This window comes from Mus musculus, chromosome 11 (assembly GCF_000001635.26).
Source record: "Mus musculus strain C57BL/6J chromosome 11, GRCm38.p6 C57BL/6J".
In the NCBI taxonomy this organism is placed as follows: domain Eukaryota; kingdom Metazoa; phylum Chordata; class Mammalia; order Rodentia; family Muridae; genus Mus; species Mus musculus.
The window spans coordinates 50998576-51006973 of record NC_000077.6 but is presented as its reverse complement, the minus strand read 5'-3'; the positions used below and the strand labels follow the sequence as shown (position 1 = coordinate 51006973).

At 41.3% G+C, this 8398-nt stretch overlaps 1 annotated feature.

The window, feature by feature from the left end:
• Window positions 6946–8243: an enhancer, noted in NCBI's record as "Symi enhancer fragment used in the GFP reporter construct". NCBI's record gives its function as "activates a minimal E1b promoter by reporter assays in transgenic zebrafish olfactory sensory neurons" and the evidence as "EXISTENCE:transgenic organism evidence [ECO:0001131][PMID:25417106]".

The window sequence follows — 8398 nt, the reverse complement described above, 5'->3', positions numbered from 1 at the left end:
GTCTGTGGAGAATAGTTTTGTTATGCAGTCAGATTATTTGCTAACATTTGAGCAAAAACATAAGATTTAAAATGGTTTAGTGATAGGTTGAGAACAAACTAAAACTAAATTGTCTCTTTTGTAATCTTAAACAAAATACTGGTTAGTTTCATCACGTTTCATTTATAACTGAGTGTAGTTTTGTAAACTACTTCTGCTGGCTTGTTCCAAACTTGTTTGCTTTCTTTTCACAGTATTAAACTTAATATAAGGATTGAGGTAATATAATTCACCTTATGGATAAAGAAACCTATTAAAGCTGTCATGTAAAAAACAAAAGAAAACAAAAGGAAAGAAAAGAAAATCTGGGTAGTGGTGGTGCATGCCTTTAATCCCAACACTTGGGAGGCAGTGGCACATAGATTTCTGAGTTCGAGGCCAGCCTGGTCTACAAAGTGAGTTCCAGGACAGCCAGGACTATACAGAGAAACCCTTTCTCAAAAAACCAAAAACAAAACAAAACAAAAACAAACAACCCAAAAACAAAAACAAAAAAGCTGTCATGTAATTAATCAATTACATATTAGAAAAGAGAATTGAAAATAATCTGGTGATTTTCCTTTTACCATATAAACACACATATGCATACGCGTTCATGAGTGCATGAGTATGTGCCTCTGTGTGTGTAAATTATGTTATTGAAACAGGATGTCTTAGTTAGGGTTACTATGCTGCAATGAAACAGCATGACAAAAAAGCAAGTTGAGGAGGAAAGAGTTTATTCAGCTTACACTTCCAGATCATAGTCCAGCATTGAAAGAAATCAGGACAGGAACTCAAACAAGGCTAGAACCTGGAGGCAGGAGCTAATGCAGAGGCCATGGAAGGGCCCTGCTCATTGGCTTGCTGTCCATGGCTTTCTCAGCCTGCTTTCTTGCAGAACCCAGGACCACCAGCCCAGGGATGGCACCACCCACAGGGCAATAGGCCCTCTGCCATTGATCACTAATTGAGATCAGGATTGCCCCCACAAAATAAATGCCTCAAGGAGACATTTCCTCAACTGAAGCTCCTTCCTCTCTGATGACTCTAGCTTGTGCCAAGTTGACATACAAAAATCCAGCCAGTACACATGGTATGGCTATGGTACCCAGATATCAAGGACTCAGGCAATCCGCTATCTCCCCAGTCTTAGGGTGATCAGCACTGGGGACTGCGGGTTGAAGTACCCATCTGGCAATCTCTCTGCTGTTTCACACCAGCTGCCATTTGTTGACGGTTTGCCCACATGGCAAACAGTTTATTAAATGCCGTCCTATGAATGTGCAGTTGTATTTGTAGCTATGCTTTTTTCTGCCACGGACTGGACCTGGGCTTTGATAGGTCTGTCTACTGCTTTTAAACTCTAGCTCACAGGTCTTGGTCTCCTGCTCTAGCTCCACAAAGTTCTTCCAGCTTCCTGCATCCCAAGAAGAGCAGATACAATTGAATGAATTATTTCTAAGGATTTAATTATTTATTTATCTATTTACTTATTGTGTTTGTCTCTGTGTACATATGTGCAGCTGACTGTATTGCCTATGGAGCCAAAAGAGGGTATTGTATCCCATGGAGCTGGTTCTACAGGTTGTCTTGAGCCACCTAACGTGGATGCTGGGAACTGAACTTGGGTCCTCTATACAAGCAGTGCAGGCTCTTAACCACTGAGCTTTCTATCTCTCCAGCCCTTGGTCTATTTTTCTCTGGAAGAAAGGGGATTGCTGACTGGCAAAGAGAAAATCCATGCAGTGCATTTTAAAAGATACTCCCAGCAGGAGACAAGTCCAGAGACAAGAGATCAGGTAAAATATGTCTACACTATCTGTTAGAGAAGTCTTGTTTCAGCAGGAAAGGAGAAGTGGTTTCCCTTAGAAATCAAAGGACTTGGGTGGGGGGCGGGGGGAGAAACAGCAGCAGGGGAAAGCATACAGAGAGCCCTTGTAGGGGTTGGCTGAAGATGTACATCTTGTGGAGACAGTGAAGTGCCAGCCACTGTGAGAGAAATTGGTGAAAGCAAGAATACAGTGCAGAGATGTGAGCTCTTCTTACCTGTACTAACATCTAGAACCACAGTCGACATCTAGAAGATGGTGCCAATGGGTCACAGGTAAAGGGAGGGGCCATGGAAGTTGAGAGGTGAGGGGTCAGGGGAGCTTGTGGGATAGGTCTTGAAGCAGAAAGGGGGTGCGCTGGCTGCTGCTTATACTATTCTGGTCTTCATGGTAGATGACTTTTTTGGGAAAGAGAGTAGGATGGTAAGGGGTCTGTTTATTATTATGGAATCATAAATTTTATGGTTGAAAGCTACACCATGGTTCCTCATGCTGTGACTGGAGAGTCACCATGTATCTTATAAATCTTATTCAGCTCCCTTGAAGGTTTCTGAGAGAACACAAGAGTGTGAGAGAGTGCACAAACACATGGAAGAGAGAGAGAGAGAGAGAGAGAGAGAGAGAGAGAGAGAGAGAGAGAGAGAGAATACTACCTTTGGCATGTACATTTGGTTGACTTATGTTAATCTTTTAGGAGTCAAAGGCTGTGTGACTGTGTTTGAGATGTCTGATATGTCTGCATCACTGGGTGCTGATAACCCTGAATCTCCAAGTGCAGGATGTTACTCCCTGGAATAGAATCAACCAGTATCCCTCTGTGGGACTATGAATGGCGTCCCTGTAGCTTTAGTCAGAAGCACATTCCTTGTGTGATCACAGATCACAATGGATGGACATAAAAAAGAAATATTAAGGCAGAGGTTTGGAGCATCTTACCCAGAGACTATCTTTTAGTGTCTCTGCCTCTCTGGGTCTTTCTCACTCTACCTCCATCTCATTCCCACTCCATCTCCCTCTTCTTCCCCATCTCTCCCACTCCCTGTTACTCTCACTCTCTTGTCTCTCTCTTGCACTTCTTTCCTCTCTTTCTTCTCTTCATCCTCCTCCCTTCAGCCCCTTGGCTGTGCATATCTGGCCAAGCTTCTCAGTAAACTGTAGTCTCTGCTTCTCACACTGCTAAACCTAACTTGCCCCCTTCCTTTTCCTGAACTTTTTCAGAACTTTTGTCTTGGGGAGAGGCTGCCCTGTTCTTGATGGGCAGCACATCTTGACAGAGAAAGGTCTGAGTGTTGACCAAGAAGCTTTGTTTCTGATCCTGGACCTGGTTTACCTCACGCATTCCCTGAGTTGTGTGTCAGTGACCCTGTCTGCTGCTGAGATGGCATTGTCCACTTACCTGCCCAGCTTGACTCACCTGCTGCTGTCTGTGTTGTCCGTGGCTTTCACACAATTCCCATCTCTGTGGATTCCATTCTTGACGCTAGATTTGGTCCAATTCATTTGTGGGACATTCACCGCTGGAGAACATCTAGGAAGAGATGCATGGCTCTCTAAGGTCAAGCTATGGTGAGTAAATAAATAGATCCACGATCCCTGGAGATCAGGGTTGCCATGACAATGACAAACACACTGGGGCACCCTTAGGACTCATTCCTTGGAGGTCCCCACTAGAGACCAGTACTAAGTGCTGACTGTTTACATCCTGTCTGAACACTGAAAATATTGTCCTGAAGTCATTTCTTGTGAAACACTGGTACAGACATGGCCACCTTGCCTCTCTTTCCTTTGCTGTCCTTTTCAAGCCGATGAGAGGAAGAGCAGAAAAAAGGACACACTGTCATGATGAAGTAGCCAGTAGTCAGCTCTGAGGTGGGGATTGTAGTGACACTAAACAGAAACTGAAAACCCTCAGAGATACAATTTTGCTGTTTGTATTTTTTATGGGTATAAATGTTTGCCTTTGCATGCCTATGCAGTGATGGAGGAGCCAGGAGTGTTACTAGAGTTAGAGAGAGTAGTAAGCATCATGTGTTCTCTGCCCTTCCTCTCACTGGCTTACTTGAACATTACCACCTTTCAAGCGCCAAGTAAACAGTGATGCTGACTCCATTGTCACTGGACAATTTTGTTGATTTATCATCCATTAATGTGAGCATGCTGATTTCACTATTTTTATTTATTTTTTATTTTATTACTATGCTGAGGATTTTGAAGCCAGGGCTTCACACATGCCAGGCAAGGTGCTCTGTCCCTCCAGCCTTGTTTTATCCTTCCTCCCTCCCCACCTTCCTTCCTGTGTATGTGTAGGGGAGGGGATGCACATATGCAGGTCAGAGGACAGCTTGCAGGATCTGGTTCTCACCTTCCACTAAGCATGTTCTGGGGATCCAGTGAGCCCAGGTTATCAGCTGAGCAGCATCTTTATTAGCTAAGTCATGTTTTCCCTGCCCTCTTATCCAAATATACAAAGCAATTGTTTTAAGTTGTTGTATCAAGGCCATTTATGGTAGCCCAGATATGGTTATAAAAGAAATACCTGCCTCCCTTAAATGTTAAAAGTTCTTCATGTAACAGGATACATTTTACATGCAGATTCTATTTTTCAGTTTTTATGACATCCTTTATTTTTTTCCTTCAAAAATTTCATATGTGTAAATACTGAGCTTGTGGCATTTTCACACCTCAGATCCTCTCGCCCTCCCCACCTTCACGTTCCCACCCCAAACCCTTTATCCTAACATTTTCCTTACTACATGCTGTCTCCCCCTACACACACTGCTTGATTACAGATGCATGTAAGAACCTCGATGTGGGAGGATATTCTTTGAATGCATCTCTGCTTATCAAAAATAATTTAACTCATTTATATTTAGTAGGATCACCATCCAAGAAGGGCTTACCTCTGCCATTAAGTTGTTCCTTCCCAGGGCTTATCCTTTGTTTCTCAATTATTCTTATTGTCAATTTTTGTTATTCAGTTGGTTTTTTTTTTGTGTCACTCTACTTTGATTCTCTCTTCCCCTTTTCTGTGTATTTTAAATTGGTTTCTTGATTATTAATTCGAAAGCTGTAACTAACATCTTAATCTTTTTACAACTTTGCCTGAGTAACACCATCTTAAGGTTTAATATCTTGGGTTCAAATGAGATCATATATGCTTCTGTCTCCTTTTATCAAGACTACATATTACATCTTTATATATTGTTTGACAACTAATATCAATTTATAGTTAATTTTTTATGCATTGGCCTTTTGAATCACATAGAAATACAGAGCTGTTGACCCAAATACAATAATCATTGTCCTGTGTGTTTACCACCATCAATGTCTAGCACACTTTCATTTTAGCCTAAATGTTTCCTTTTATTACATATTGTACAAATTTACTGAAAATTCACTCCTCAGCTTCTGCTAATCCAGAAATATCTTATTTTTTTCTTCATTGTGGAAGGATAGCTGTTTCCAATTAATAATTCTAAGGATTTGCTTTCTTTTAGCTTGTTTGTTTTCTTATTTATTTACTTTTGTATTTTAAAGATTGTGTCTTAAGTAGCTGGGAATGACCTGGTACTCCTTATGCAGCCTAGGCTGAACTAAACCTCATGAACGCCTGTCTTGACCTCCTGGTACAGGGAGTACCGACGTCCATCACCAGGTCTATCAGCCTACAAATATGCTGTCCACATCATCCGGCCTACATGGTATCTGATGAGAAACATGGCTGATGTTTACTGAGGATCACTTACTTCTTACAAGGAGCCACTTTTCTTGTTTTCAGTTTTTCTCTGATGGCTTTCTGTCTTTGATGGCTATTTTGAGCAAAAGACCCTGGAGATAACTGCTCTCCCATTTTGCATCTTTATGCACTTATGAACTTTCTACTATAATCTGAAGAATTTTTAGACTGCTCATGGGTTTGATTATAATAACCTTATAATGTGTGTATATATCTAAATGGAGATAAATGTACATTTTTGTATTAGTTTATTCCTGTAGCTATGTATAAATCTGTGTTGGTGTTTAATTTTTGCTCACTTATATTTAAAGAAAACACATCTGTGTGGCGAAAAAGGGCCTATTTCAAAACAAGTGCCAGTTAAGCCCCAAGTCTTTTGAGTTTTCCTCTTGTCTGTAAAAAATGTTGTCTTTCCTTGTCTTTCACATTCTTAGTTGTTTGGAGGAATCTTGGGCAGACAGATTTGTCCAATATTATTCTACATGGAATTTGCTAACTTCATAATTATAGTATCATTATGAGTTTGGGGAGGGTTACCTCTGTGGGATTTTATTTCCTCACACCTTCATGCCATGGCAGGGATATAGCATATCAGGGTGATTTATCATTGATGATGTCAAACTTTATTGCTTGGTAAAGAGAATGTTTTATCATTTCCCCTTCAGTAATCCGTTCTTTAGCTGCAAGACACTCAGTCCAGCTGCCTTTCAAAGGGGAGGAGAGGACTAAGCTTCACACTCTGCTAGAGGTGACAGGGGTGTGGCACTGACACTACCAGGACCTCTGCTGGAAGATCCTGTTTCTTCTTCCCTGTTCCCGTGTTGATCCCATTGCCTGCTTTCATCAGGATGGACTTAATCGTGGTTATTTCCTATTTTGAGTCACAATGACACCAAGCATCCCTCTCTCAACGTGCTTGGGATCAGAAGTGTTTGGTGTTTCAAATTCTCCAAATCTTGAAATATTTACATGCACATAACGAAAAGCCAGTCTAAACATGAAACTCTGTGTTTGCTTCATGGATCCTCCATATATGTATATGCAGCCTGAGATAATTTTATAGAGTGTTTTTAGTGTGCCTGCTTCAGATAATATGAGGTTACCCAAAGAATTTATGTATCATGTTGGCATTCAAAAAGTTTCAGGTTTGGAGGAATTGTTAAAATTTCAGATTTTGAGCTAGGAATGCTCGGCCTGCCACACTATCTGTTGTCTGTTAGCCATGGGAAGCACCTTTGCTGTGGCTGCTGTGTCTTTTTGGCATGCTTTATCCCTCTTTTCTTTTCTCTGGTCTTTTTTTTTCTTTCACCCCTTCTCCCTTCCCCCTTTCCTTCCCAGTTCTTGGAAATCACTCTCTTTCGACAGAACAAGATGCACCAAGATTTTATCAGCCACTTTTCCCCCACTGCCTGTGGTCCCGACACACATGCGTGCGCGCGCGCGCGCGCACACACACACACACACACACACACTCATGAAACTTAAGGCAGACCCTGGGCAAGTGTTTGAAAACAGGTTCAGACATATATATGAGGACTCAGTCTAGAAAGCCAGGTTCATTAGGACTCAGGAAGTAGACAAAGCCAACTTCCAAGGCTCAAGTGACAAGAGGGTAATGCCCAGAAAAAAAAGTCATTTACTGAAAATCCATTGACTTCACATGAAAGAAGAAAGCTTTGACCTTACTATGAGACATCAGGAGTCAAACTACCATAGAACAATAATTTCTAGAAGGTTTTAATAGCCAGCCAATGGCATGGAGGCTTCTTCTGCTTGTAACATAGGCCTGGCAGGCTTACAGCCTTGGTGATTCCATGAGACTCCAGTGGCCCTGATGTGACACAGTCACACGTCCCTCTGTGAGAGCAGTGTCTGGGGAATCAAGCAGGGTTGAGAGATGACCATTTGTTTCAACATTCATTGAGCTAATACCAAACTTTTTTTTTCAGTTGTTTAATTGGCACACCAAGAGTTCATTCCCCAAAGGCTAATTAGGAGTAAGTAGAAATTGCACATAGAAAAGAGAGAATGCAGAGTCTCCCAGGAGTCTAGGCTGAGAGAAGAAAGTCTTTAGGCCAGGTCTCTATTAACTCAGGTGCTAGGAGGTAAGTCACCAGACAATGTGGCTGCCACTGGAGAGCAAGATGCAACTTTGGTACAGGTTCTGCCTCTGAGGGAAGAGGGCACCAAGGACTCCACGTGGGAGCTTGTTCTTCTTACTCACAAGTTCTTCACAGACAAACAACTAGGACCAGGGAGGCCTGCACCTCTGGGGAAATCTCTCCCTTCTTCCTGTGTCTCCCTGTGCAGGGAGCTGGAGAGAAATAATTCAGGCAGATAGAAAGATAAGCAGAAGTGTGCATTCATGCAAAGAAGAATGAAAAGCAAGATATTTGTGTAGACAGAATTAACCAGCATGCAATGGGCCCACCAATACAGCTATCCAGTGAATGATGAGTTTTTAAGACAATTTATAAGATGCACATGTGGATAGAGAATGGTTTCCCTTTGTCTCTCTATCTTTTAATAACTTCATTGGCTTTCATCTTCATCCTCTATCTTCCTTTTCATTCAACTTAAAAAGATATTTCTTTCATTTTTTTGCAATTATAATATAACTACATCATTTTCCTTTTCCCTTTCCTCCCTCCAAATTCTCCCATATAAATCTTCTTACTTTCTTTAAATTCATGGCCTCCTTTTCTTTTATTAATTTTTGTTACATGCATATACATTTATGTGCACACACACAAATACACAGCACCTCTCTAAATTACATATATATTTTATATTTTTATATATGTATATATAC